Here is a 9,257-nt window from a genome sequence, read left to right as displayed (position 1 = left end):
CTATTGCCGCTACGCGCTATAGCGGTCGTAGCTTGATTAGCGCAGTTTTAGCTCGTAGCTTAGCTTTCTGGGTCCAAAACCGCTATAGCTAGCTATTAAGAAGCTTGATATTTTTTAAGAAATATAAAAATTATTTCGGAACCTATTTACAATATAGGGATGGCCAAGGTGCAAACGGATCGGATATTATCTGTCTGTATTCGTATTTGAAAATTAAATACATATATTAAATATTCGAATATCCGTGTGGATATAGTTTTAAATAGTAATTATTTGTATTTAAATAGTAGATATATACCATATAGTTTAACATGTATTATAATTTTTTTTTGTATAATACACCATTAGAAAAAATAAATGTCTGTATCTGTTTAATATTCAATATGTATCTAAAAGATAAAAAAGGATATAGATATGATTTTTACCACTATCTGATCCGTATCTGATTTGTTTGCAACACTAGGGAAGGGTTTGGTTGAGGTCCGGATCCCCTAAAGTAACTCAATCTTTGGGTTTTGGATCGGGACCATCTGATTTAAATCCGTCGTTTGAGATTACTTCGCGATTTGAATACATCTCTCGAGATATGTGCGCTTCACTTCAGATAAATTATCTCGGATTCAAATTAGACAGTCCCGATTTAAAACTCAATGATTGGGTTACTTCACTAGATTTGAATTGGGGATATGGGGGACAAAATTTGTCAATAATTAGCATTATATATCTAAAATATCCAATTAGTTTAGCTGTCACAATTAGAATAGGTCCCCTTAATTATGTATGTTTGTTGGTTGCGTATTAATTAATTTAATCAATATGTTATGATATCTTTTCTTCCTTCCCTGCTCTTATCTCTTAGAGGGGGCTCCAGATGTTGACTTGTTAGCTGCTCTAGACTTCAAAATATCCATGTTTTAAATTTATATCTTTTCATATTTTCATATGCATATACTACACGCTATTGATTGTCGGAAACATGATTGATTGCTTTTTCTTAATAAAATATATGAAATATTGAAATCGTATCAATGATTCAGTTTTATTAATTCGGTCCCACTTATTTTCACAATTTATCGTACTATATAATTATATAATGTAAAAAATCAATAAGACTGAATCAAGAATCATTTATTCGGTTTCATTGGCATGTTAACAATGAGAGGCTTAGTGGAAGAGAAAATAAAATAGATGAGAGGCTTTGCGAACTTCACTGTCTATATTGGAATTGAATATATATATAGTTTGATCCTACTTATTTTTATATTTTCTATGATGAAGACACGTTGCAACTTACAAAAAATACTAGATCTGAACCATTGATTCGGTCCCATCAATGAAATTGAAAAAAAAAATTCCATCTTGTTTCTTATAAATTAATTTTTTTAATTTCTAAAAATAATAAAATTGTACTACATGGACACGAAAAAAACATAAACAAGATTAACATCATTTTTTTTTATCATGTCTTATAACAATGTATCTCTGTAAATCAAATCCTATTGTACCAAATTGTTTTTTGAAATATTTTCATAACCAATTAAATGAATAATTGTTTTACCTTTTCCCCTTATTTAACCAAATTGTTTATTTGAGTTTTAATTATGTCTATCGCAAACAAATTTGAGTCCGATAGACATTAGAGCTATCCGATGTGTTTTAAAATTTGTGCACACAAATATTAGTCTGATAGATAACTTTAAATTTCATACAAATTTAGTGCACACAAATCTTGATACAAATTAATAAAATGACTCCAACGGAGCATCTTAGACCGCCTTCCAGTAATTATATAATGTGAAAAATCAATGAGACTGAATCAAGAATCATTTATTCGGTTTCATTGGCATGTTAACAATGAGAGGCTTAGTGGAAGAGAAAATAAAAGAGATGAGAGGCTCTGCGAACTTCACTGTCTATATTGGAATTGAATATATATATAGTTTGATCCTACTTATTTTTATATTTTCTATGATGAAGACACGTTGCAACTTACAAAAAATACTAGATCTGAACCATTGATTCGGTCCCATCAATGAAATTGAAAAAAAAATTCCATCTTGTTTCTTATAAATTAATTTTTTTAATTTCTAAAAATAATAAAATTGTACTACATGGACACAAAAAAAACATAAACAAGATTAACATCATATTTTTTTTTTTATCATGTCTTATAACAATGTATCTCTGTAAATCAAATCCTATTGTACCAAATTGCTTTTTGAAATATTTTCATAAGCAATTAAATGAATAATTGTTTATTTGTATTAGTCTCATCTCTCTCTAGATCATAGGAATGGTAGTGAAGTTTGAGTTTTATGTCTATCGCAAACAAATTTGAGTCTGATAGACATTAGAGCTATCCGATGTGTTTTAAAATTTGTGCACACAAATATTAGTCTGATAGATAACTTTAAATTTCATACAAATTTAGTGCACACAAATCTTGATACAAATTAATAAAATGACTCCAACGGAGCATCTTAGACCGCCTTCCAGTAATTGCAACCTTCGTCTTAATTAAAAAATGTTGCGAATATATAACTATTCATCTTAAAAGATTAAAAAAAAGCACACACTAACACTCGCATACACACATATACACAGCGAAGCACACCATCTGATTTATGCATAAACCAATAAGCTCTTTCAAAAAAAAAAAAAAAAGAAAGAAAAATCAAATAAAGACCAATAGTTTCTTCAAAAGAATCTAAGCAATCCCGGGCAAAAAAGGAGAAAAACAAACAAACAAAATTATAGGAACTTTGCATCAACAAGAGTTTCACTATATATATATATATATATATATATATATATATATATATTTCCTTAGTACTTAATTTTGTATAACAAAAGAAGAAAATAAAATAGAAGCATATATGTAAATTAGTGGGAAAAAAAACTAGATTTTTTTGCTTTCCTCTCCAAACTCCAAAGCCCTTCTATAAGGGGGGGGGGGGGGGGGGGGGGTTCGATCAGCATCAAGATTCATGTGCCTTTAATCCGCACAAATCTTAATGTATATCAACGGCTCCTACTGGGCATCATTCCGAAATCCTTCTATAGTTAAGAAAGGTAAGTATTGCACACACCTGACCCATAAGCGCATGCACCACACTCGCAACCCTTTCCACCGACGAACACCGGCCCACTTCTTCCCTTTGACTGTTTCTTTGAGTTCAGGGGAACCCATGACTCCTCGCTTGACCTGAAAATCGTCATCGACACGAAGCAGAGCCACATCATCACTAGACAGAATATTACATCCCCACCATCATAAAACAAGAAATCCATACTCTCACTCTCTTACACACACACAAAGAACTTGTGGATTTTTTTTGTTCTTTATAGAGAGAGATAGAAAGAGAGAGGAACCTTGAAAGTGACATATTCTAAATGTCTCTACCGTTGCTAAGATAGAACATAAAAAAGATCTTTACAAGTTAACGGGTCAGACCCGCTGCCCTTGCTAATTAAGACACACATCAAATAATTAACAGACAACTAATGTAGTAATTCTTCACAAATAATGTCTGTAAAGGCAAAAGGTTGCAATAAAATTCAACGATTACATAATAAAATCCAAACTTACAAAAATATCCATGCTATTAATTCTCGTTCTTGATAAACTAACATTTTAGTCCCTATAAGTCGTAAAATAACAATCCAGTCCATTGGAAACTATAAAACCAACTTAAATTCGTAAAGATGTAATATTTTGTAAAATATTTCTGAAGGGCTAGTCTTGACAAAAAATAATTATAACAAATTTCTCCATCCTAAGTTTTTTCAACTATCATACACGCTCGTTTCTGACCTCACCGTATTTCATGAGGCTTTATGAGGCCCTGTATGACTAATTCGGATAAATGGATGATTAAGAGAAACTTATTTTACTAACCTGACCAAGTCTATCCCAAAATTCGCGCAATATTTCAATGAAGATAGCGCGTGGAAATACATCGTGAATATTCTGAATAGATTGGGAGACATGAAGAGAAAGAGTTCTCATTCTGTCTCCAATCTCAATCTCACTTTGAGACTCTGTTGTCTCCTCAAGAATCCTTCTAAGTTTTGTACTTCTGTTATTTTGGGTCTGACAAGAAAAAAAAGTCACAACATTTAGATATACAAGTAAAAATAAAAATTGATTTAGAATATATACAAGTAAAACGTTCCTTTGAGATGACTTCTTATTGTTAATTTTTTTGGGATCATTCAAAGGAATTGATTACTAAAATTTGAACATAGAAGTGATAACTTGAACCACTTGTAAAAATGATTACTTACATTGCTGAGCAGTTTCTTGACCACAGCCTGAAGATACTTCCTATACTTCTGCTTCAACACAACACTGATAGAGTTCATGTGCTCACCAAAAGGAGAGATTTCGTCAGAAACAGTCAGAAGTGGGACCCACGGTCGCATCATCTCTTCGACCCAACAGTGCAACACATCCATCATTCTCTTCAATGTGTTCATGAAAGTGCCCAGCTGGCAATAGATACATTACAAAATCAGACCAAATCTTACAAAAGGGAATTTAAGGGTTTTTTATGGCATTTTAGGTGTAACAAACCATTCAGTACATATTGAAATTTAATTGAATTTTCATTTTTATATAGTTCAGCTCCCCTCGTAAAACATCAACAGACGATATATTTATATGACATAAAAAACCATCAACATTGTACTAATATCAGTTAACTTCCAAAACACAACAAATGGTAACACACTTTTGCTGTCGGCTAATAACACCAAACAGACGATGGTATTTCTATATTAATGGCTTATTTTATGACTGAAAAACTATTATTTCCATGTGTCCCTAATTTCTAACTGATCGCGTTGGAGCTTAACGCCATCGGCTCAAACTAATGGCAACGGTTCGGAACCCGATGACGGATAGCGATTTCAACTGATGGTAATTTTGTAGTAGTGGTGGCTTTCTGTATTAACAGATCATCAATACAATTTTGGAGACATTTCAAGCGATATTTTCGAGTCATATAACAATTACATATATAATATAAACAATCACATTATGGAAACATTATCGTACATTAATTATACACTCAGTTGAATTAAAATCCAAACCAACAAAAAAGAAAATTTGAGAGCTACTTCGCCTCTTTAATCTTAAAAACTATTTAAGAAGATATTAAGAAGGAAAAAAATCATCATCCTGAGAGATTATCTGAGAGAAGACATGCATTACTACATACCTGAGTGGCTGACTACACTTGAGGGCATCCTTTTGACAGGTGGGACCGCTGAAAAGTGTGCCTCAGAAATCCTGCTATATATATCCTCAAACGTCTCGCGCCTCACCCCCATCTCTTGAAGATGTAAGCAATACTCTAAGTCCCATAAAACATCTCCAATTGCTGGTCGATCCATCCCGTTTTCTTCCAAACAATTTTCAGCTATCTCTGCAAACTTCCTAAGCGAATCCTCGTTTATCTCTCCAACAAGCCTTTGATCAATAATTTTTTCTAATTTGCCTCGCCTTATCCGTGTCAATGCCCATTCAGCCAAGTTTATTTCATCACCTGAGAGGGATTGATCTATTACAGGTCTTGCACACAGCACCTCCAAGAGCACCACACCAAAAGAATACACATCCGACTTGTTAGTTAACTGTTGGATCAGGAAGTATTCTGGATCAATGTATCCAACTGTACCTTTGACAGCAGTGCTGATGTGCGTTTCGCTTATAGAGGCACCTAGCTTTGATAGACCAAAATCTGACACCTTTGCTGAAAAACCCTCTCCTAAAAGGATGTTGGTCGATTTTACATCTCGATGTATGATGGTTTGGGAGTAGCCGGTATGGAGGTAGTGCAAGCCTTTGGCCGCTTTAATGCAAATATCTAATCTTTGCTTCCACGATAGAGATGGCAATTCATGATTACCATATAAATAGTTTCTCAATGGACCCTTCTCCATGTATTCATACACAAGAATCATCTCTGAGCGCTCATTGCAGTATCCTATAAACGATACAAGGTGACGATGATGAATTTGAGATAGAACTTCAATCTCGGTTTGGAATTCATGAAAACCTTGTTGGGATTGGGCCGAGGCCCGTTTCACCGCTACTTCAATTCCGTTGCTTAGTACACCCTTGTAGACCTTCCCAAACCCGCCTACTCCAATTAAGTTTTTTTTGTCAAAATTGTTAGTCGCCATTTTAATTTGAGCCAAGGATATGAGCAATCTCTCATAAACTCTAGGTGATGCACCAATGGTTGTTGCACCATCTGATTTGCTGGAAGTATCAATTGAATTGACAACTCCGGTCATAGGAGGCCACATTAGCTGTGTCTCCTTCACATCTTGTGTAGGCTTTTGGCGTCGTTTCTTAATTGAGGTTATAACAACACATGATAATATCAAGGTGATGATTACAATGACACCAGCAATAGAAGCTCCAAGAATAACAACTAAAGAAATATTTTTACCGGATGGATGATTGGTCGTGCCACCGAGATTTTTTACTTTTAAAATCTCCAATCCGTTAAGGAAAGCATTGGGTATAATATTACTAGCCTCCTCATCCAGGCCAATGCTCACAGTTATGTTTTGTGCAGTCATAACATGTGCAGTAAAATCAATATAGAATGGCTCCATTGCATAGGCTGGGTAATCAGTAGGTGTCAGGTTATTTGTAATTGCCAAATAATCCATGATATAGACCATGAAAGCTAGTCCTTGACCTAGTCTATTGATCTCTGATAGAATATCACAAAAATGTAATCGGATAAGATACTGATAACCTGAGTCGACACTAAAACTCCATGTCATGTTGATGTTGGTGTCTATTACCCGTGCTGTGTTATAAACTTTCTCTGGGGCTATCTCCTCTGAGCTTCCTTGTGGCGGATTAAAGTGTAGTCTCATTGACGTGTTACAATTCTGAGGGAATACAGCAGCATTAAAAAGGTAAGGGTCATCAGTAACCCAAGTTCGCCACAGAGAATCATTTTCCGGGGTGATCAAGGGGCCCGGCATGTTGACCCGGTACATGGTTTCAAGAGTTTGCTGGACTAAGTCCCCAATTATTGTGGCGTTATTGCCGATGGATATTGGAAATCGGCCATTAAGCATCTCTGGTGGGGCAGTGAAAGCTTCTATAGCACTAACAAAAGCAAGTGAATTACTCTGAGGAATGAAGCTCACTTCCAATTCCATGTTGGTAGAATCTGTCCAAAGAAAGAACTCCTTGATGGTCGGTGAAATTGTCGAGCAATATGGAGCGGTTCAAAATATGTACTCTGAACTTGGCAGTTGACAAGTCATATGATTGAGTTGAAAATGGAAAAAAATGGAGGCGGAGCACATTAGAGGTGTTTGTATCCATTTTGAATTTGTACGTGAAATAGGAGGAAGATACGCGAGCAGTGGAGTAGAGAGAGCCTGTGGCTATGGAGGAATTGTTTGGATTGGGAAGAGAGAAACTGTTGTTGCCATTGAGGAGGAGGTTTGAATCATCAGCTTTGAAAGTGCGAGGAGGGTTTTCATTGGAGAGAGTAATGGAGGTTTTGGCACCGCAGTCTATGTAGTAAGAGATGCTTGGTGTGAAAGAGGTAGCAAAAGAGAGCAAGGAAAGCACAAGAGAAAGAAGGAGAGGTGTTCTACAATATGACTTCATTGGAGATAGATTGTGAAGGAGATATGTGCGCGTGTAATACATATGCTCTGTTTTTTTCACACATATTGATTACCAAAAGCGACCTGTAATGGATATGCTCTGCGATTGTTCACACAATATTGATTGACACACAATATTGACTTGACTTCTGAAAAAGGCATTAGAGGTTTGAGTGAATTTGATTGGAATTTTTAAGTTTATCATTAAAAATAAAAATCAAATAACTAGGAATTCTGATAAATTTTATTTTTAACACAGCCGCTCATCTAAGACTGCGGATACTAATTATTGGATGTCTTCCTTCTTAGAGAGCAGATAGAAAAATGTGTCTGCTATCTAGGCTGTAAATGAGCGAGTCAATTCGAGTTGGGATGGTAATAACGAGCTGTAGAGCTAATTCGAATTCAGCTTGTTATCAACTCGAGTTGACTCGCAACTCGTTTAACCAGTCAAGTTCTTAGGTATTGTTATATACTAGTATGTGTTTATCTATACACAAACAATTGAAATGACTTAGTAATTAATAGTTTATCTAAATATAAACAATTTAACACAGAGATAATAGATCAACACAAAGCAAACAACAACTTAGAATCCAACAATTTTTTCATACAACTTAGTACATAAGTTGAGTTATAAATGAGCGAGTTGGGCTCAGCTCAAACTCAGCTTATTTATTAAACGAGTTAGCCAACTCGAGTTGAAACTGACTCGAGTTGTAAATGAGCGAACCATTAACGAACGAGTTGCGAGTTTGAGCAATTTTATAGAGCCCTATCTATGATTGTTCACGCATATTGATTACCAAAAGCGACCTGTTTTTATTGTATTGACTTGACTTGGGTATGGACTTCCTAAAATATTTCTAAAGGACTAGACTTCAGAAAATATACAAACATACTTAATTTGTAAAATAATTATAACAAATTTCTCCCTCCTAAGTTTTTTCAATTATTCTACGCGCGCGCTAGTTTCTGACCCACGTGCTGCCTCTGCCTCTTAAAACAAGTCCGAATCATCTGCGATACCTCACCGTTTGAATTTAAATCCAAACTGTTCGGTCGAGAGATTATAGACGCTTTGTAAGGAACGCAAACAGATCGGATAATGGTAAAATTATATTCGTATTTGTTTTTTTGTTTTTCAGATACAGATGCGAATTAAATATTAGACGAATACGGATATGAATACCCGTTTTTTATAATAGTGAATAACATAAATGTTTTCATAATATATATTAAATTATATGATATATATCTATTATTTGATTCGGATAATTAAAATTTAAAACCATATTCTTATCCGTATTTGCATAGATATTCGGACATCTAATTTTCAGATCAGACGGATAATATCCGACCCGTTTGCAACTCTATTTGTAATGCACGTACAAGGTCTCTTTAAGATTCGTGCTAGTATATTACGAATGGACTGAATTCAAACTCAAACGGTGAAGTACCTTGGGTGATATGGATTTTGAAATTAAAGAAGCAAGGACGATACTCAAAAGATATCCAAGTTTTGAAATTTGACAGAAATTCAACCACCAAGACTGCTAAGACCACAAGTCCACAACCACCTTCTCACATGGTATGTATCCATTTAC

General features: G+C 34.7%; 1 pseudogene across 1 annotated transcript; it reads right to left on the bottom strand.

Moving 5' to 3' along the window:
* Positions 1-2,514: 2,514 nt before the first annotated feature.
* On the bottom strand, positions 2,515-7,680 carry LOC144549638 (putative receptor-like protein kinase At5g24010; annotated as a pseudogene). The gene is made up of 3 exons (XR_013509746.1): positions 5,223-7,680; positions 4,288-4,491; positions 2,515-4,093 (listed from the first exon to the last, which is right to left on the bottom strand). The product of XR_013509746.1 is annotated as a putative receptor-like protein kinase At5g24010 (transcript).
* Between the last annotated feature and the right edge of the window lie 1,577 nt (positions 7,681-9,257).

This window comes from Carex rostrata, chromosome 35 (genome assembly GCF_964058835.1).
Source record: "Carex rostrata chromosome 35, lpCarRost1.2, whole genome shotgun sequence".
NCBI lineage: Eukaryota > Viridiplantae > Streptophyta > Magnoliopsida > Poales > Cyperaceae > Carex > Carex rostrata.
This window is presented reverse-complemented; position numbering and strand designations above follow the sequence as displayed.